Source organism: Gracilinanus agilis, chromosome 1, assembly GCF_016433145.1.
Source record: "Gracilinanus agilis isolate LMUSP501 chromosome 1, AgileGrace, whole genome shotgun sequence".
Lineage (NCBI taxonomy): Eukaryota > Metazoa > Chordata > Mammalia > Didelphimorphia > Didelphidae > Gracilinanus > Gracilinanus agilis.
The window spans coordinates 654,201,726-654,224,081 of NC_058130.1; the positions used below are offsets into that span (position 1 = coordinate 654,201,726).

A 22,356-nucleotide genomic window follows, 5' to 3' on the forward strand; every position below is an offset into this window, starting at 1 on the left:
TGTGGAATATGCCACATATTTCTCCTTCAGGATGTTCTGCTGTTTTGAGGCATAGGTCAGAATCAAATGAGATAACATGTTAATTTATTTCAAAATAATGAATAGATTAACAATATAGGAAAAGAAAGAATTAAGGACTTATTTAAAAATGAGAACGCCCATGAACATATTTATAATGAAGTAAAAAAAAGAAATATTAAATATCAGAGAGGATACAGATGAAATTTGAAATAAAAAAATAGGAATGATAAAATAAAAAACTGGTTCCTTAAAAATATTGATAAAAATTGTGAAACTGACTAAAAAAGAAGAAAATTATATCAATAAAATAGCAAATAATCAAGGTGGAATAATCATAAAACTAGAAAAAAGGAATAATTTCAATATCTTATGAACAGTTGCATAATAAAAAATAAGAAAAAAGTATCAGAAAACCATAGTTAATAACAAACGAAAAAAAGTTAATTATTCTGGCCATAAGGAAACACTAAAGGCAAATATTCCTGATGTTCACATCACAAATAATCAAAAATTGAGAAAGAAATCACCCTATCACAATATTTTTATAATACAATTATAGTCCTAATACCTAGACATGGAAAAAATAAAATGGAAAGAAAATTATTGAATGATATAAGTAATGAAGATAAACTCAAAAAATTTAAGGTCAGAACAGACTATAGTGATTTATCCAAGGACTCATTTATTCTGATCAAATAGAATTTATAGAAAAGATGTGATATTGAATCAACAATAGAGAATCAAGTAGCACAAATAATTATATCTATAAAAAATCGAAGACCACAGGATATTCTCAATAGATGCAGAAAAAATCTTTACAAAGTCTGTCACTTTTTGTGCTAAAAACCCTAAAAAAGAGTAGATTTAAAGACCTTTTATTAACATAAAAAGAGTATCTTAAAAAGGGCACTAACATTATGAAAAGAAAGCATGTTATGTAATGGTCATATACTAGAACTTTTTGTCAAAAAAGAGAAGAAAGAAAAGATACCATCTTTCCCAAATAGTAACTGGTTCACTTCTGGAATTGCTAGCAATAGCAATGACACAAGAGAAATAAATTAAAAGAAAATAAATCAGTAAAGGTGAGATAACACTATTTTGGTATGATTATGGTATGATGGTTTATTTGGATCAATGTAGATGTTCTTTGAGAAAATAGTTTTAGCCAAATTTCAGCCTACAATGCAAACCAAAAAAAAATTTATTCATTATAATAACAAAACATGAAGTCATCTGGGGATCAACATTCCAAAGCACACAAAAGTCTTACATGAAGTAAATAATAAAGTCTCTCTTAAAGAAATTAAAAAAAAACACAACCTAAGTAGCTGGAGAAATAATCCGTGCAAGGCCATGACAATATTACTTAAAATGGCAATGCTACCAAACTAGTTAACATTTAAATGGAGTGCTATTCCAAATAAATTCTTCCTTTCTTGCAGAGAAATTATTTCAAAAATTGATAAAATAATTACAATAAAAATGTATTTAAAACCTTAAGAGGAATGATTAAAATTAGGGATGAAAGGAGACTGATAAATACCATTCAGCAAAATAATTTATTAGTGTTTTAAAAATAGAAAATTAGATCAATTGACCAAGATACATGAGAAAGATTTAGAAATAATAGAACTAAATAGTACAATATTTGAAAAAGAGGAAAACATAAATTACCTGGGGGTGGTAGAGGCTCCATATTTGATTAAACAAGTACTGGAAAAACTGGAAAGTGGACTGGCAGAAATTAGTTCTACACATAAAACGTATACCATATTACACAATACATTCTAAATAGATACATAACTTTATTAAAGGTCATATTTTTAAATAGAAGAGCAACAAATCATATACCCTTAATGGTTATGACTTGTATCTTTTAAAACCAAAATACAATTGAGATAATAACAAATGATAAAGTAAATAACAGATTATTTGAAATTGAAAAACCTTTTTCTATACAAACAAAATTAATTCTAAAATAAGAAGTAAGAAAATTTGTATAAAATGAAGTTAAATATGATTGTTAAAATAGACAATAAACAATAGTCTAAAAAACTGATACTATGCCTTATTCATGGCAACCATGGAAATGCAAATATGTCATTAAATTTTTCACTGCTTCAAGCAATTGTAAAGCAATTAGTTGAAGAAAAGTTGTTTATTTACATCAACGGAAGCAGTTTATATTTCATGAGTTCCTTTCTCCAAAAAAAGATCACATTGAGATCTGAATGAAATAAACCAACAAAATCATCTATGGTTATTATCTGGCTTGTGTGAATGCATAAACAAATGCATATACCTGTAATACAATATGTCCCTGCCCTAAATGAACTTAAATTCTAATGAAGGAAGACAATGCATCAACAATAATTGCAAACTGTACAAATGGTTTTTTTTAAGTGTGTAGCATTTATATTTCTGAAACAAACAAAAAAACTTAAAATTGTTATAAGAATTTTGGGACACTTGCATTTATAAACTATAATGTACTACTTATACTAATGTATTATAATAAGAGAAAAAGAAGACAAATATTTAGAATAATGAAAAATCATATGATTAGGTAGGTCTCAGATGAAGAAACTAAACTGTCTTTAGTCATATCAAAAAATGTTCCAAATAACTATTAATTGGAGAAATGCAAATGAAAACAACTATGATGCACCATCTCACACTTAACAGACTGGCTAACATGACAAAAAAAGAAAATGAAAATTTGTTGGAGGTGATGTAGAAAAATTGGAATACAATAGAGTATTTATTGAACTGTGAGTTAATACAACTATGGAGAGCAAGTGGGAACCATGGCCAAAGGGCTATAAAACTATGCATATCCCTTGATCCAGAAATATCACGACTAGATCTGTATTCAAAGAGATTAAAAATGGGGGGGGGGGAGGATAACAGAAAAATGTCCATTCATTTGAGAATGGCTAATCAAGTTGTGGGATATGACTAAAATGAAATACCATTATGCCATAAGAAATAATCAGTAGGATGATCATAAAAAAATCATTGAAAACCTCATATGAAATGATACAAGTAAGCTGATAAGAGCATGATATATACAGTAATAATACTTAATGTGAATAACATAATTATCATGAGCAATGCAAAGATCCAAACAAACTCTAAGAGACCCAAGACAAAAAAAAATTCCACCACAACAGAAGAAACTTATGAAATCTGAATGCAGACTGAAGCATACAAATTTTCACTTTATCTTTTTCATGAGTTTTTTCTTATAAAAGTATTGTCTTCTTTCACAATCTGATGAACATGAAAACATGTTGCACATATTTAACCTGTATCATAATACCTGTCATTTGTGGGAGAGGTGGAAGATAACATGGATAACAAATGTCAGAAAATGATTATTTAAAGTTTTATCAATATGTAAAAAATAAAATAAAATAATGAAAGATGAGATGTACATTTTAATTTATTTTGTTTTATTAATGTTATGAAAATAAGTCATTTTGCACTAGTTCAGGGGATTTCACCAGTATGTTCTGTTGTCAGAAATGACAGCCTATCCACTTACTGCTACTACTTAGTGGAAGAAGAGATAGGAATGACAGTACTTAAAGCTGGAACTGGGTAAGAATTATTTCATGTTTGTGAAGGAGCATACACTCCGTTCATTCTATCACAGAGGTAAAAATAAAAGACTTAAGAGCAAGCAGCAATTGTCAAAGTTATTTTCCTTTCATTTCTATCTTTAGCTTCAAGTATTCTCAATGAATTATGACACTGAGAAGGATTTTTGGATTCCATTTTGGAGACGAATGACCCTTCAATCTATGAGGAATTCCCTTTCCATTAGTATTCTTCACTGTGCATCTTCTAATATTATGGGAATCCTTTTTGACAAGCATATCATATTCCTGTTATGCTTCACTTGATATGAATAATCAAAGTACAATTGGACAAAGTTATCTGTTCTGACATCTTTCAAGAAATTATATAAGATGCTGAGGAGATGAGCTTCTACACAAATCAAAACTCTATACTTGGGGGCAGCTGGGTAGCTCAGTGGAGTGAGAGTCAGGCCTAGAGACAGGAGGTCCTAGGTTCAAACTCGGCCTCAGCCACTTCCCAGCTGTGTGACCCTGGGCAGGTCACTTGACCCCCATTGCCCACCCTTACCACTCTTCCACCTATGAGACAATACACCGAAGTTAAGGGTCTAAAAAAAAAAACTCTATACTTGTCATGACTATATTCTTCTATTGAGTAAGTATGGTTGTGAATCATAGAATGCTACAATCTAAAGAATTCAAATTTTGTAATTCAAAGTATGTAAATCTCACAAAGATGCCCATGATTTGACAAAATTGTAAAGATAAGCAAATGTTGATTACTGTCTCAGAAGCACCTAGAATGATTCTCCAGACATTGTCTGATATAATTCAGTCAATTTTACAACTTTGTAAAAAGTTTATCAATTGTTGCTTAGTGACTAAAAGGATTGAAATTATAATCATTTTATTAGTATCATCTAAAGAATGAAGTTTTGATGACTACATTTAATTTTGAAATGGAATCATAAATGTAATCTAATGGAGTAAGATTAGGTTGCCAAGGGAAGAGAAGGAAGGGTTGTTCATCTACAGATCCATTGGTTTGAAAAAACATCTACCAGATCTACAAGAATCACCTCACATGCACTGCATAATGACAAGGCACCTCATCTTGTTAAAATTAAAATTAAGAAAATATTTTTTAAAAATTCAAAAATGAACCATGGAAAAGGAATTTAAATCAGAATATATCCAAATGGTATTTTGTATTTATGTGATAATTATATTTCTGAAGTTATTAAAGTTTAAAACTAAGCCAATATTTTGTTATACCCTACATATTACATGCATGTAAAGTATATATATGCGTACATTATACATGCTTTTGTTTAAAAGTTTTATGTTTATGACATAAATACACATAAAATGTTTAAATAATTTTATTGATATTTTTCATAATAAAAATAGATGGAGATGACTATTACCACAGATTATATGCTTGCTTATGACTTTGAGATCAAGATAAGAACCCTCAAGAGTCTCCTAAATAAGATCCACATTCACATAAAATTTCACCTAATTGGTGAAAGAATAAAAAAGAAAAATACCTACAATCTAGATTATGTTATATGGGATGGACTACCCACTTTGCTGCTATATATTCTATAAAAAGAGAAAATTGATTGGGCCCAGAATTGGGCAGAAAGAGAGCAGGCTAGATTGATTTTTGCGAATTGTATTGATGCCACTTTATATGTAAAAATAAGTCAATATATACCCTCAATGTCACTAAGACAAGAGTCTCTAAAATTCATGAAACTGATCACTTGCAGGTTGGTTCCAAGAAGAATTAGATTCCTTACTATTTCTGTAGTTCTTAAAGATTCTTAATAAGAGTTGGAAGGGATAAGAAAAAACTTTTTGGTCATCTATCTCATTTTACAAGTGTGAAATTTGAGGGACAAGGAAGTGAACAGATTTCTCCAAGTCTATACACTAGAATCTGTCAGACAGAGCTAGAATAGAATGTTTCAAAAAGGCAACCTACTGTCACTCATTTAAACTTTGTGTCAGAAGATTTGCTAAACTATGTGTATAGGAAAGTTACCTTTTCCCGTTTCTTGGATCACACAGATGACATCATCTACTGTCCACTACCTGTATAACTTGCATGAACCTGAACTTGACTCAGATGTTAGAAGAGGACAAAGGGAGCCAGGAGGTTATAAAAAAAAGGTTAAGCAGGAAGTTCACACTATCTCTGTCTCTGTCATTCTGCCAAGGAAATTCCATCCTGGAGGGAGGTTTAATGCAGGGTTGCTGCAAGAATCTCTTGCATTTGAAAAATCACCTGAAGCAATCCTGGCAGTTAAGGAAACAGAATGTTGACCCAGCCTGGCCCTAGTCTCAAGGCCAAAAATCCGTTGAAACTGGGACTATAAATATTCCTGGAGAACCAACTGTGGGGCTGATTTCCTTGACCTGACCCAGGCATCCTACTATCCCCTGTATCTCCCCTTTGGGCCCTGGGAGGAGGGAATTTGGTGGAATGAGAATGTGGGAATTAGTTTACTTAGCCAGGCAGGGACACCCCTCAACCTAACTATCAACCTCATCTGTTAACCTGCTAGATCTTTCTACTTTAGGGCAGTGAAATTTATCCCTGGCTGAGGGGCTGGTTCCCTCACCCTGACCTCTACCTTCTAAAACCCTCTCCCAGCACTGCCCTTCACCCTTAGCAACAGTCTCCCAGACTTTAACCCTCTTCCCTCAGCTTACCTTTGCATTCAATATACCCCTTGGCCTTTATTCAAAGATCTTCAGTTGATTCCTTTATGCCATCAACTAGGGCTAGGGCTGAAGAGGGAAAGATATCTTTCCCTTGTTTCTTGAGGGACTAAACCAGGCATCCATCTTGCTGAGGAAGTAAATCAAGTTCACTTCCTGTTGGTTTTCAATTTCTTACCAGGAGGGAGGGGCATCTCACTCCTTAACTCAAGGAACTTAGAGATGACAGGGAGATTGACTAAAACATCTCAGTTCAGGCCCACACAACCCTGGCTGACCAAATCAACATATCCTGAAGTTATAGTCTCCCTGCCTAGTAGACTCAGCTGCTACCACCCTGCCCTCTATTATTAGCCTCTAATTAGCCCTTCATTTACTCATTACATCTGGCGAGTACAGTTAGGTTAAACAGCCTACAAAAACAAGCAAAATAGGAGTAACTAGGGTACTATTTATACTATCAAGTTTCTCAGTCCTGATTTGGTCCATGATGCAGGAAACCTTAAATTTTTGATTCCATAAAGTACCAAGATTTGTCCATCAATTACTTGAAATATATGATTACTATAAGTGGTGTGCCATAACATTAGCAGAATTCATTTGCTTTATCCCCATGGCTGTGGCTCTAATTTTGATGGTTGGGAAGTTCCTAATTGTTTTAAAAAGAGTGCTTTTTCATTTATGGCAACTGATTGGCTCTACCTCAGCAACTAAACCTGACTCTGGCTCAGTGGAAATGACAGAGAATATGAAACTGCTTTTGCAAATCCTAAAACAAATTAGGGAAGCGAAGAACTGATACAATTCTCCAATTGGAGATTGTAGAATCAAATACCTAGGGACCACCACAACTAAGAAACCACAGGTTATCAATGACACCCAAGCTTTAACAACTGAACCACCTGCTGAGATTACCGTTACTGTTTTGCCCATAGTAGATAGAACCGTACTGCAACCTGGGGAGGGTGTTGTCCACATAAAAATCTACAAGGCCTTTACCCCAAATGACCTGGAAGTGTTGAGAAGATACTTCCCTAAGTTCTTTTTTCAACCATTCAAAAGTATAAAAGAATTGAAAAGGGTGTTTACACTTTTTAACCCTAGCTTTGATGATGTGGAATTTCTTTTGGGGGAATTTTACTCTCCCTCAGAAAAGGAAAAATTCCAGGCTGAGACTTGCTTGAACCCCAACTTGACTGCATGGCCCACAGTCCATCATGACCTAGACTTTACATCTTATGCAAACCTAAGATACCTAGTGCAATGTAGAACGGATTTACTAGAGGCAATGCATTTACATGCAAAAAGACATAACTCATGGCAGAAATTTGAAAAATTGAGGCAGCGAGAAGAAGCACATCCCAGCAGTATCCTTGATAGGGTGATTGAGGCAGCTGAAACTATCTTAGGCCTCAGAGGTGTGCATGCCCCAGAGACCATTGACCACATCCATAGACAGTTCATAAAGGGTGCCTAAAAACCTGTACAAAACTACTTTAGGTAGAACTGTCCCCAGTGGGAATCATTGCCACTGGAGGATGTGAGGAAGCATGCTTCCTATATCCACGATTCTAAACAAAAGGAAGCAAGGGAAGCCAGGCAGTCAGACTCAGACAAAGACAATATAATTGCAGACCTTAAGAGACAGTTGAAGCAGGCAAGGAAATAAAAGGAAATAGAGGAAATCAAGAACTTTGCCCTCCAGGCCCATAGGGGGCATAGTCAATCCAGGCAACCTGCTAATGTCTCAAAGCCTAAATCCTTATCTAAACGCTGTTATCTTTATGGTAGGGCAGATCATATGGTGAGAATATGTAGATTTAAATAGCAAATAGACTTTGGCAGTACTGACAACACCAGGCAGAGAGACAGGGGTACAAAGAGTACATATCACAATACAAAATGGTCCAACAATAATGCTAGAAAAATTGAAAGCAACAAGAATGATGTTCAATGCTGCAACCATACATGCAAAAAGTATAGCCAATCTCCATCCCTTGAAGAAATGGAGAGATATTTGATTCAAGGTGCTAAGCCAAAATCTTTATGAACCAAAATTCCCAAAGCAAAAAGGACTAATGGCTATGATAGGGATGTGAACATAAATAATCTGAGTGGGGTAGATGTCTCTCAAAGCCTGGGCATGGGAAAGTACATGTCTCTAGCAAGCTGCACAGAATACAATGATATTTATGTGGCAAAAGACCAAGAATGGGAGGACATAATGCAAATGCATAGATTTATTGGACTACTGAGGATGACTATAAAAGGGGTCAGCTTTCTCATTCCACCACAAAAGGATTGGATGAAAAGCATAGGGACTGTCCAAGAATTTGCAATAGCTTGCCTCCAAAAGCTTTGCAATCTTGGTTGGAGTCATCAGAATTTCAAGCTCCTCTCTTTATTCCAACTTTAAAACTGGGCAGCTTGGATAAAGAACAAAGTGGAAGGGATTTGCAATGTTTTCAGGAAGGAGTATCATTTGTAACTGGAGGAGTCAGAACCCAATGTCCAAACCCATTCACTTGCTTTAGACATAAAGACCCAGGATGAGGTTAGAGAGCAATTCAAACAGAATGTTGGCAGAGGCTTGACTTTAACAATGCAACCCACTGAGTTACTGGCTGCTGGCATCTGCTCAGAAAAAAATTAGAGATATCTTTAGTATTGGCAATTACTTTTCAAGCCATATTTATCATTTAAAGATATCTAGTTATAGTCTACAAAGGAGCCATTGGACCTGGGGCCCTCTATGTTAAGGATTCTCTTTTAGCTTTTGCCTGCAGGGGGTTGGATTGTTACTGGTCCAAAGACTGCCCAACCCCCAAAAGCTGAGCTGTGCTGCTGCCTGTCATTCCTGCAGCCTGAGAATAACCTTTACACTTAGCAGGTCTAACTCTAAAATGATGAACATCGATGACATGAAAAGATTTTGCTGAAATCTGAAAATACATATTTTAACAATAATATAAGATATAGCAATTCAAATGAGTTTTGATTTTCAATACCTACACAATGAGATGAATGTTGTCATGGGTAGAAAACTTATTGTGGCTTACATTAGTGTAAATGGTAAAGGTGATAATGTATTTATTAAGTTGTAATAATATATTAAAATAATTTCCCAAACTCAAAATAACAAATATTTATTGTTTATACCTCATGCTGGTGGATAATATAGACAAAAATAATCTGAAACATAAGTAGGCACATAAGCTTTTTAAATTTGTTTTACAAAATATATAACATCTGCCAAGGAATTTATATTCTACTATTGAAGTCTACATTTGCAATAAACCCCAAATCTAATAGTTTCCACTTAGAGTAGAGAAAAATATTGCTAGAAGACTTCTTCTCAAAGCTTACTTTTTGCCAATACTCAGGTGAATGAATGATCCTGCGTGGTGTAAAACTTCTCTCATAATTTTTAATAGTAAAATAGAGAAAATATATTTCATATTAGTAAATCAGGCAAAATCAAACAAAACCCCTCTAACTTGGTTCTAGACTCTGTGTAAAGTGCTAGGAATACAACTATGAACCAAGTGATATATTCATCTATGAATAAGCTAACATTTTAGTTTGGAAAGATTAAAAATGAAAGGGATTTAGTGGTATGATGAGTAAATTCAATAAAAGCAAACTGAGGTACACATCTGAGCATAATCAGTTTATTAACTCTGACATATAGAACTCTTAATTGGCTGCCTTAGTAAGGCCAGCAATGCCAATAAAAAAGAGGGGACTCTCTTTATTGGTATGAAATAAAAGAAAGATAGTAGTGTAATGATTAAAATTGATAAAGGCTGATATTACGAGAGAAAATAATATTTTAATTACCATGGCCATGTTGATACAAATATGTAAGACCAGGTGACTGGCAAAAGCTGTTCAAAAATACTGCCAGTGCCCATCCTCACTAGGTAGCCCAAGAAATAGTCTCAAGCCTGACATCTGAATTTAAGCTGTGCTATACATTGGTTCCCGTTGTCTGATGTTATCACGTGAGAAACAGGAAACCCATTGGATCATGGGAAATGTAGTTCCAAGGTCCCCCACTTGTCCACAGGAAGTTTGTCAAATACTTTTTGGGACCCCAGTAATTTTAAATAACACAGCAGATAGTTGAGAAACAATACAATTGACTACACTGGGGAAGTAGGTTGGCATTTAAGTGTGGCTACTCATACCCCCTCTGATAATTAAAGAATGTTCATTGTTTTATGAGACTCAACTGCCTCTTGTAATTGAGGCTAGGAAGCTGAAACTACCAGAATAAGTATCTGTTTGGGGAAATCAAACATCCCATAATTGCACAAGGCCAGATAAAAACAGATGACTTATCTTTGTAGGGGATGTCACCAAGTTCACATGGTTGGGGATTACAGACAACAAACAGATGACCTTGGGGTAAATGGAATGAAAAACAACAACATTCCCTTTAAACCACACCTTTAAACTACTTCAGAGGGCCAACTTCATTCTTGTGTTAGCTCCAGAACACAGAAACGTGGCTTGAAAAAATGGGGGGGGGGGGGCCAGGGTAAATTACATAGTAAAACAATATCGCAGAAATTAGAGGTAATACCAGTTTTAATCTTTTCACAAAAGTACCGCCCCCTCCTACCAAGAGACATGACAGAGAAAATCTGAATTGCAACCTGGAGATGAATGGGACATGTACAGTTTGGCTTCCTTATTAGGTGAGGATTCTGTGAGACACATTCATTCAGAAGGAAATGTCAAGGTGGCAGAGTATATTTCCAATGTGTGAATTGCAGGGTTAAAGTGTGATTCAGGAGAAAGAGGTTTCTTAGAAATGATAGAGGAATTCCAGAATGAAGTCTGGAGAAGGTAATTTACAGGCTTTGAGGATAAAATAATACCCACAGTTGGCCTTTGAAAAATATAAAGCAACACATAATGTAAGTTCTTGTATTGTTTAACCTAATATGAAATGGGTTTTAATAGAGTAATTTACTGGACCAACAACTGAATTGAATATAATCCCTGGTATGCATTAGTCTTTTTTCAATATATGAAAAGCAATGTAAAATGATATCCATATCTTCTGGTTAGTATTGGAGGAATTGAAAAGAAAATAATTTTGATTACATTAAATTAAAAAGGTTTTGTACAAACAAAACCAATGCAACTAAAATTAGAAGGGAAGCAACAAATTGGGGGAAAAATTTATAACAAAAGCCTCTGACAAAGGTCTAATTACTCAAATTTATAAGGAGTATAAAAATTGTACAAAACAATTGTACAAAAAATCAAGCCATTTTCCCAATTGATAAATGGGCAAAGGACATGAATAGGCAATTTTCAGACAAAAAAATCAAAACTATCAATAATCACATGAAAAAAGTGAATCTTTTATAAACAGAGAAATGCAAATCAAAACAACTCTCAGATACGAACTCACACCTAGCAGATTGTCTATTATGTCAGGAAAGGAAATTAATAAATGTTGGAGAGGATGTGACAAAATTGGGACATTGATACACTGCTGGTAGAGTTGTGAATTGATCCAACCATTGTGGAAGGCAATTTGGAACTATGGCCGAAGAGCATTAAAAGACTGCCTGCCCTTTGATCCAGTCATACCACTGCTGGGTCTATACCCCAAAGAGATAATAAGAAAAAAGACATGTACAAAAATATTTATAGCCACACTCTTTGTGGTGGCAAAAAATTGGAAAACAAGGGTATGCCCTTCAATTGGGGGAATGGCTGAACAAATTGTGGTATCTCTTAGTGATGGAATACTACTGTGCTCAAAGGAATAATGAACTGGAGAAATTCCATGTGAACTGGAATGACCTCCAGGAACTGATGCAGAGTGAAAGGAACAAAACCAGGGGAACATTATTCACAGAGACAAATACACATTGGGAAATCAAATATAATAGACTTCTGTACTAGAGGCAAAGCAATGATCCAGGATAATTCTGAGGGACTTATGAGAAAGAACTCAATCCTTATCCAGAGAAAGAACTGTGGGAGTATGAATACAGAAGAAAAAAAACTGCTTGATCACATGGTTTGATGGGAATATGATTGGGAATGTAGTCTCTAAACAATCACCCTGGTGAAATACATACAATATGGAAAGAGGTCTTGATCAATGACTGCGATATGGAAAATGATAGGGTGGAATTCCTGCAAGATACAGGGTCAAGCCTCACCTAGAATTCCAGAGGACTCCCCACCCCAGAGAACTATGGGTGAGGGAACAGTTTGAAAGCAGTTAAACAGTAGTTGATTCCTGGGGGTTGAAGTGAGCAGGTCACTTTGCTTGCTGTTCCCAATTTTGGGTTTGCTTTGGAGGCCATCTGGGGCAAGAACCATCTTGGTTGAGCTCAGTGGTTTGCTTATTTAGCTGAACTAGACCCTTTCTACCAACAGCACAAATTGTTAGTTAATTTAGATATTAGAAGTGATAGTTACAGGCTTGAGAGCAAGCTAGCTAAAAGTCTGCCACTCCCTCATGGGGGGGGGGGATGGGCAGTTTCTACCTAACAGGTTAGGGCTTCACAGATCTCATCCAAATCCTTGAAACCCCTTCCCTGCCTTCCTTTCTTCTTTTGTCAGTAAAAACTTCATCTTTTAGTAGCTGTGCCTGGCTATTATTTGGGCATACTCACAGCTACCATAAAGCTTGGTTCCTTTCAGTTGCCATCCAAAGAAGTCAGATCCTCATCTGTCCCTGATAACAACAAGACATCAAGCTTCTCCTATTATCCCTCAGTCAAACCTGTGGGGAATATAAATTGAGAAAGTGAACATCATTAGAGATTTGCCTTGCTGATCCTTGCCAGAGGACATCAGTCCTGCCACCACTTCCAACTGATTTCCAACTGCTTGGTGGGAGGGGGAAGAGTAAGGAGTACCTACCCCTCCCTACTCACTCTAGCCTGTGTGTTTGTGAGGAGTGAGTCCTGCAGGTTTCTAGTTTCAGGCCAATTCTTCAGCTTCTCAAACATCTCTGTTAAGATCAACATAACAATGACACATGTAAAACCAGTAGAGTCTTTGTTGGCTGTGGGAGGGGAGTTGTAGGAAGGGGAGGGAAAGAACATGATTCATGTAACTGAGGGAAAATATTCTAAATTAATTAATTAAATAAATGAATTTTAAAAATATAGAGTGGGAGTGCGCATGCATTAGGGGGCCACTGCCGAGGAGATGAGTGTGGCTTCCACTCTGCTGTTATACAACAAGGATGGGGCATGTGCCTCTCCAACCGTGACAGCTCTTCTGGTGCCAGGTCTCACCCATCACCATATCCGTCACCATTGAGTGGGAGTTTGAGGAGGTGGATGCTGAGAACCGGTGGCAGCCCATGTTCTTGGAAATTCGAAGTCAGTGCCATGACTACCCTCATAAAGTGGCGAAATGTCTAGAAAATAGAAATTGAAACAGATACAGAGATGACAGCCCATATGATCATAGTCTTGTTAAACTGCAAAATACTGAAAATGATTATATCAATGCCAGTTTTGTTGCCATAGAAAAGGCACAGAGAAATTACATCTTAATGTAGGGTCCATTTCCTTATACTTATTGTCATTTTTGGCTAATGGTATGGCAGCAAAAGTCCAAAGCAGTTGTTATGCTAAATCGAATTGTGGAAAAAGACTCAATAAAATATGCACAATATTGGCCAGCCAAAGAAGACCAAGTGATGTTGTTTGAAGAGACAGGATTCTGTGTAAGACTAGTGTCAGAAGATATCAAATCATATTGTACAGTTCATCTACTAAAATTAGAAAATATTCATAGTGGTGAGATCAGGTTAATATCTTACTTTCATTATACTATATGGCCAGATTTTGGAGTCCCTCAATCACCAGCTTCATTCCTCAACTTCTTATTTGAAGTTCGAGAATCTGTTTCCCTGAATGCTTAACATGCACCTGCAATAATTGACTGTAGTACAGGCATTGGCCGGTCTGGCACATTTTCATTAGTTGATACTTGTCTTATCCTGATGGAAAAAAAGTTATGATCCTTTCTCTGTTAATATTAAGCAAGTATTAGTGAATATGAGAAAATTTCAAATGGGACTTATTCCGACTCCAGATCACCTAAGATTTTCATATATGGCTGTAATAGAAGGAACAAAATTTATAATGGGAGATTCAAATATACAGAAGCGATGGAAAGAACTGTCTAATGAAGACGAGACACCTATGAACATTCACCACCTCATCCAACTAAAATAATTATTGGAAAGTACAATGGGAATAGGGTAGATTTAGAAGGTAGTGAAAAAGATGACACAATAAACCTTACAGAATTCTCCACCAAGATGCAAGATACAGTGACAGAGAGCACTGAAAGTGCTCTTCGGAAGTGATAACTGAGAGGACATAAAAGCTAATACAGCTCAAAAGGTGCAGCAGATGAAACAGAGGCTAAATGAGCCTGAACGAAAAAGGAAAAGGCCAAGATTGACTGACACCTAAATCTCCATGATCTGTGAATGTATTGAAGCTATAAATTTTGAACCATTGATATGCAAAGCAAGATCTGGGAATCAAAGTGAGGTTTGATAAATCTCTAGAGTACCTCACAGTTATCTGTTTACAATGTAAACTATACATCCAGGGGACAAAGAGCACCCACCAGCAAGAAGACTTTGCAAAACTTATAAATTTGATGTATAGTTCAGTGTTTTTTATATGCTTGTAAGAATTGTAGAAAGATATGAAAGGAGCAAATTAGGAGAGACTTCTTTGTAATGTTCTGCCATTCTTATTGTATTTTCATGCGTTTTGGGTAGCATTAAATATTTTTTTAAACTGAAAAAAAAGTATGGTTTGTATCGATTTCACTATCATTAGCATTTTCCAAATGACAAGAATTTATATTCTTTTGAATTGACTGCATTTAAAATTCTCTTTTATTATTTTCTTTGTTACAGTCATTCTATTCAAGACCTATCCATTGCTTAATTGAATTGATAACATATAAAAGTTTCACCATCAGGTTTAACATTTGTATTTTCAACATGTCAAATAATCCCTTTAAATGTAATATCAAAAGTTATTTTAAAAAAGAGCATATATCATTTTCTTTTTATTATTTTCCTTGATATTCTTGATCTTTTGTTCTTCCAAATGAACTTTGTTACAGATTTTTCTAATTCAATAAAATCATTTTTCTTTCTAATTTTTTTAAACTACCTCTACTTTTCTTCTTACAATCAATACTGTTTGTTGGTTATTGATTCCAAAACAGAATAATAGTAGGGGCTAAGTAATGGGGATTGTGACTTCCTGAGGGTCAGACAGTAGGGGAAGTGCTTAGTCCAGATTTGAATGCAGAACATCCTATTTCTAGGCCTGGTTCTCAATACACTGAGCCACCTAACTTTTCCCTAATATATCATTTTGTACATTAAATCTTATATGAATGGGAAAATTGTTAATTTCCAGGATGACAATGAATCATTCTACAATATATTCTGTCTAAATAATGAGTGATAAAAATCTGTTCATTATATTCATTATTCTATCACTAAAACAGTTGGAAACTGTGTTTTTCAGAAATTCAAACTTTTATATTTAGAATACTTTAAAAATATCTTATTTCCCATTATGAAAAATGGATCCATTAATCTCATGAATTGTCAAATGCTTTACAGTCTTGTGACTATATGTAATTTTTGTTGTTATTGATAGTATGCATTTGTATGATCATAAAATCAACAAAAAAATAATGTGACCCAAAGATGTCTTTTTCATTTTAACAATTTAACAATAGGAGGTTGAATGATAATGAATTTAATGCATAAGGGTCTAAGTTATTTTGAGTATTTTTGAAATCATTAATTTTAAGAGAATGAAAGATGAAAAAAGGATAAAAATCTAAGAAGCATATTCCTTGATTTCTGAAGTGCATGACTTAGCCCTGATGTATCTATGGGTGTCCTTAATCCATATGTTCATACTGAGATGATCTTGGATCCAGGATTGGACATATTTAGCCTCAATTTGGAAATCCCTGTAGAAGCTTTCACAGATGCAGACTGAAGACTCAAAATACTCAACAATATTTCTCCATGTTCATCAATTCATTAGCAAATGCTACTTGTAGAACAAAGACACCATTTGATCCCATGAGGATCTGATCATTGCAAATTTATATTAGTTTTGACATAAGAATGCCATAACAATTTAAGGTTATTACACACCAGAACATAATTTGAAAAATGGATATATTTGGTTAGGTAATGCTTAGCAAGCTCTTCCAAATAACAACAAAATAGGGGTGAAAATTGAGGGCAAAGAGGATAAAGATAATATGTAATATAAACTGAGGGAAAATGGAGTTTATATTTTTAAGCCAGATTACAGAAGACACTTCACATTTTATGGTATATTTTTTAGCTCTTCTGACATCTCTTGTTTCTACTGTTTCAAGAAGAGACAGAATTATCATTCTTCTCCTAAGTGTTATAGTTTAATATCTCTGTTATTCCCATTAGATATAATGAATATAGCCTCCATGAAATTGCATAAATGAAGATAGACATTTATATCAGAAACTTTCATCTAAATATCTCAAAAACCACAAGAATAATTTTCCCATCATTAAAATTCAGTTGTTTGGTGGAAGAAAGTAGTCTTTACACAATTTGATATGCTACTATATTACTGTTGAAAATGAATGAGTAAAGAATAATTTATGTGAATCTAAAAATGTATTTTATTTGTAAAATATGTAATTTTCCAAAATGTTTCTTCCTGGCTGTACAATATAAATCTTTAAATGGCCAGAGTAATTGGCATGATATCACTAAATCATTTTCTTTTACCTTAAAAGCATTTCCTATATTTGATTATACATTGTTATTGTGATGTATACTATACAGGGACTTTTATAAATTCTTTATAAAACATCATTGGATGTAAGAGAAACAGTTTTTTCTTTGCTTCAATGGTTTTGTGATTTATTAATGTGAACTTTTCCTCTGAGCAAATCCCAATATATACATATAATCTCTGTTTATACAACTGTTTTGGATAGGCTCCCATAAACTTTATTTTTTTTAAATAATTTTTTATTTTTAGAAAAAAATTTCCATGGTGACATAAGTCATGTTTTTACTTTCCCCTTCACCCCCTTCACCCCCCGCCCCTCTCTGCGGTAGATAATTCACATTTCCACTGGTTTTAATATGTGTGGTCAGTCAAGATTTATTTACACATTATTGATAGTTACATGGGTGTGGTCTTTTCAGGTCTACATCCCCAATCATGTCCTCATCAAGACAAGTGTCCAAGCAGTTGTTTTTCTTCTGTGTTTCTACTCCTGTAGTTCTTCCTCTGAATGTGGGTCATGTTCCTTTCCATAAAGTCCTTTGAGCATAGTTCCAAATTGCCCTCCAGAATGGTTGGATCAGTTCACAACTCCATCAGCAGTGCACTAATGTCCCAATTTTGCCAAATCCCCTCCAACATTCATTACTCTTCCCTGCTATCATTTTAGCCAATCTGCTAGGTGTGAAGTGGTACCTCAGAGTTGTTTTGATTTCCATTTCTTTAATTATTAGAGATTTAGAACACTTTCTCATGTGCTTATTGATACTTTTGATTTCCTGATCTGAAAATTGCCTATTCATGTCCCTTGCCCATTTATTAATTGGGGAATGGCTTGATTTTTATACAATTGATTTAGTTCCTTGTATATTTGAGTAATTAGACCTCTGTCAGAATTTTTTGTTATAAAGATTTTTTCCCAGTTTGTTGTTTCCCTTCTGATTTTGGTTGCACTGTTTTTCTTTGTACAAAAACTTTTTAATTTAATATAATCAAAATTATTTATTTTACATTTTGTAATTTTCTCTAACTCTTGTTTGGTTTTAAAATCTTTCCTTTCCCAGAGATCTGACAAGTAGACTATTCTCTGTTAACCTGATTTACTTACAGTTTCCTTCTTTATATTTAAGTCTTTCACTCACTCTGAATTTATCTTGGTGTATGGTGTGAGATGTTGATCTAAACCTAATCTCTCCCATATTGTTTACCAATTTTCCTAGCAGTTTTGAGCGCTCATGGGTAGGACAAACTAATATAATAAAAATGACGATTCTACCCAATTAATTTACTTATTTAGTGCCATACCTATCAAACTACCAAAAATCTTTTTTTACTACATTAGAAAAAACTATAACAAAGTTTATTTGGAAGAACAAAAGATCATGAATATCAAGGGAAATAATGAAAAAAAAAATGAAGGAAGGTGGCTTAGCAGTACCATATATTAAGCTATACTATAAAGCAGTGATCACCAAAACAATATGGTACTGGCTAAGAGATAGAAGGGAGGATCAGTGGAATAGACTTGGGGTAAGTGATGTCAGAAAGACAGTGTATGATAAACCCAAAGAGCCCAACTTTTGGGACAAAAATCCACTGTTTGACAAAAACTGCTCCCATAAACTTTAATAATGACAATAAGAGTAATAACTCAAATTTAAACCCTACATCCATACCATGGGGTGGATGTTAAATGGCAAATTAGGGGAATGTCAGTCAAGGTGATGAACAAGAGTGACTTTAAATGTCTTAAGACTCTTGAAGTTATAAATGCCTAAGGTAAATCTGAAAAGTCCTTAAATGCTGGTAAATTGACCTTGAGTGAGGGCCAGCACCAACTGAGTTAGCATCCTAATCAGCACAACAAAACTTTTCATATGAAACAGAGGAGGTAACATAGAATTTTCTCACTATCTCCACTCAAAATCATTAAGTTGATGAACCTGCCATGAAAGATAGCAAAATGAGAAACATGCCTTCATGTTCTTGTATTCTGGCTCCACCAGAAGGCAAGATAAATCAGAAGAAATGGCAAATATTAATACAACTTTGTCTAGCTATACTATAATTCACATGGACTCTTAATGGACATTGTATTAGCACTCAGTATATACACGAGTTTATTTTTCCTAATAATGTCTGTTACTCTAAGAGTAAAATTGTAATGTCTGTTACTCTTAAGACAAAACCTACTAGTACTACTAGTATGTACCAGTTACGGTGGGAAGGCAAGCAATTAAGTTAGGGGACAATAAGGCAGAGAGAATGTCTGATGGGTTCCAAAAGTGAAGGAGAAAGGGTGTCACTTGGCTCATGAGGTCTGACTTGTGAGAGTCAGTGGGTAGAGATAAAGTTGAATAAACCAAGGTAAGAGTGGACTGCACTCTCCAGACTTCCATGTTTGAACTGACTGAAGGACTGATGGGACTACTGGGTGTGGTAAAAATTTATCACATCAGTACATAAACTCCAAACTAAATAGGTTTATTGAGAGGAGGCCAAACTTCCAATAAAGCCAGACCCTAGACCAGAGACCCTGAACCTTAGGAGATAGCCTTTTTATGCCAAGAAAACTGATGACATAGTGACAGAAAATACAATCAGAATTAAAATAGAAAAGACACAAAATCTTTCACATGGACAGTTATTAATTAATGATGCAAGTGCTGATTAAACTAGCGGGTGTAAAAAAGATCACTATGGGTGATAAATTATATCTATTATTATTTATAGCTGACCTTTCCAAGACCTTTGCAATAAGAGGTTGAGGGCTAGTTGTTTTTATGCTGACAATTATTATGAAATAGTAGGAGTCAAAAGTTGAGTGTGTCTGTCTGACTATCTTGTCATACAGAAAAGAGTAATACTTTACCCCAGCCCGACTGTCTTGTCACAAAAAAATAAGGGTGTGGTGATCTAAGTGGAAACTCTTGAGTTATAGACTTAAGGTCAAGATGTAAGCAAGATTTGATGCCACCTTAAATTGTATTTTTCTTAGCTATTCTTTATGATTTTTTCTCTAAAGCAAACTATATTATTTGATTATTAACTCAAAACTAAAGATTGTGTTATGAAAATAATCATAAAGGCTAATGCTATAATAATCATAAAAGGGGTAGGGGTTTTCATACTCACATGGGGTACAGTATAGGCAGAATAGTAAGCTAAATGGAGACTATATGTTAATCCCTCCTTTAGGAAGGATGTATTTCCTCTCTCTGTTCTCATTTTCTCATTTTTATTAATAAAATATTAAAAATCTCCAGCCAGGCTTCCAACTTTTATATTAACAAGCCTAAACTGAGAATCCTAAAAAATAAAGGAGAAATTAATAAAATTGAAAGTAAAGGAACTATTGAACTAATAAAGAAGATTAGGAATTGGTTCAATGAAAAAAAAATAAACAAAGTACTAGTTAATTTAATTAAAAAAGAAGAGAATCAATTTACTAGTATCAAAAATGAAAAGTGTGATTTCTCCTATAATGAAGAGGAAAGTAAGACAATTATTAGGAGCTATTTTGCTTAATTAGATGACAATAAATCTGACAATCTAGGTGAAAAAAGATGAATATTTACAAAAAATATAAATTGCCTGATTAACAAAAGAGGAAATAGAATACTTAAATAATGCCATCCCAGGAAAATAAATTGAACAAGCTATCAATGAACTCCCCAGGGAAAAAGCCTGAGGGTCCAATGGATTCACACATGAATTCTTTCAAACATTTAAAAAAACAATCTTAATATTACACAAATTATTTGACAAAATACGCAAAGAAGGAGTCTTACCAAATTTTTTTATGACACAAATATGGTACTGATGTCTAAGCCAGGAAGACCAGAAACAGGGAATGAAAGCTATAGATCAATCTCCTTAATGAATATAGATGCAAAAATCTTAAGTAAAATACTAGCAAAGAGACTACAGCAATATATCACTAGGATTATTCATTATTACTAGATGGGATTCATACCAGGAATGCAAGGATGGTTCAATACTAGGAAAACCATCCACATAATTGACTATATCAATAATCAAATGAAAAAAAAATCACATGATTATCTGAATAGATACAGAAAGAGCCTTTGACAAAATACAATACCCATTCCTTTAGAAAACATTAGAAAGCATAGGAATAAAAGGGTCTTTCCTCAAAATAGTAAGTAGTATTTATTTAAAATGATCAGCAAGTGTCATCTGCAATGGGAATAAATTAGAATCCTTCCCAGTAATATCAGAAGTTAAGCAAGGATGCCCATTATCACCATTATTATTTAATATTGTACTAGAAATGCTAGCAGTAGCAATTTAAGAAGAGAATGAAATTGAAGGAATTAAAGTAGGCAGTGAAGAAACTAAATTATCACTATTTGCAGATGATATGATACTATACTTAGAGAATCAGAGAAAATCAACTAAAAAGCAAGTGGAAATAATAACTTCAGCAAAGTTGCGGGGTACAAGATAAACCCCCATAAATCATGAGTATTTCTATATATTTCTAACAAAATTCATCAGCCAGAGTTAGAAAGAGACAATCTATTTAAAATCATGTCAGTTAATATAAAATATTTGGGAATCTATCTGCAAAGACAAACACATGAATTATATGAACACAGATAAAAAACACGTTTCACACAAATAAAACTATATATGAATAATTTGAAATATAGTAATTGCTCATAGATAGGTTGAACTAATAAAAAAATGACAATTCCACCAAAATTAATTGACTTCTTCAGTGCCATACCTATCAAACTACCAAAAAAAACTATTTTACAGAATTAGAAAAAATAATAACAAAATTCAATTCATGTGAAAAACAAAATATCAAGAATATAAAGGGAACTAAGAGAAACAAAAATGTTATGGATGGTGACCTAGGTGTACCAGATCTTGAGCTGTACTATAAAGCAGTGATCACTGAAACAATCTGGTACTGCCTAAGAGATAAAAGGGTGAATCAATGGAATAGACTAAGGGTTAATGACCTAAACAATCTAGTGTCTGATAAAGCCAAAGGTCCAAACTTTTAGAACAAGATATCACTATTTGACAAAAACTGCTGGGAAAATGGAAAACAGTATGGCAAAAATTCAGTTTATATGAATATCTTGCTCCATGTACCAAGATAAGTACAAAAAGAGTATATAAGTTAAATATAAAGAATGATATTATAAGTA

At 34.1% G+C, this 22,356-nt stretch overlaps 1 pseudogene; it reads left to right on the forward strand.

Moving 5' to 3' along the window:
* The window catches only part of LOC123255262, a 35,887-nt pseudogene extending 21,075 nt beyond the window's left edge, over positions 1–14,812 (forward strand).
* The last annotated feature ends 7,544 nt before the right edge of the window (positions 14,813–22,356 follow it).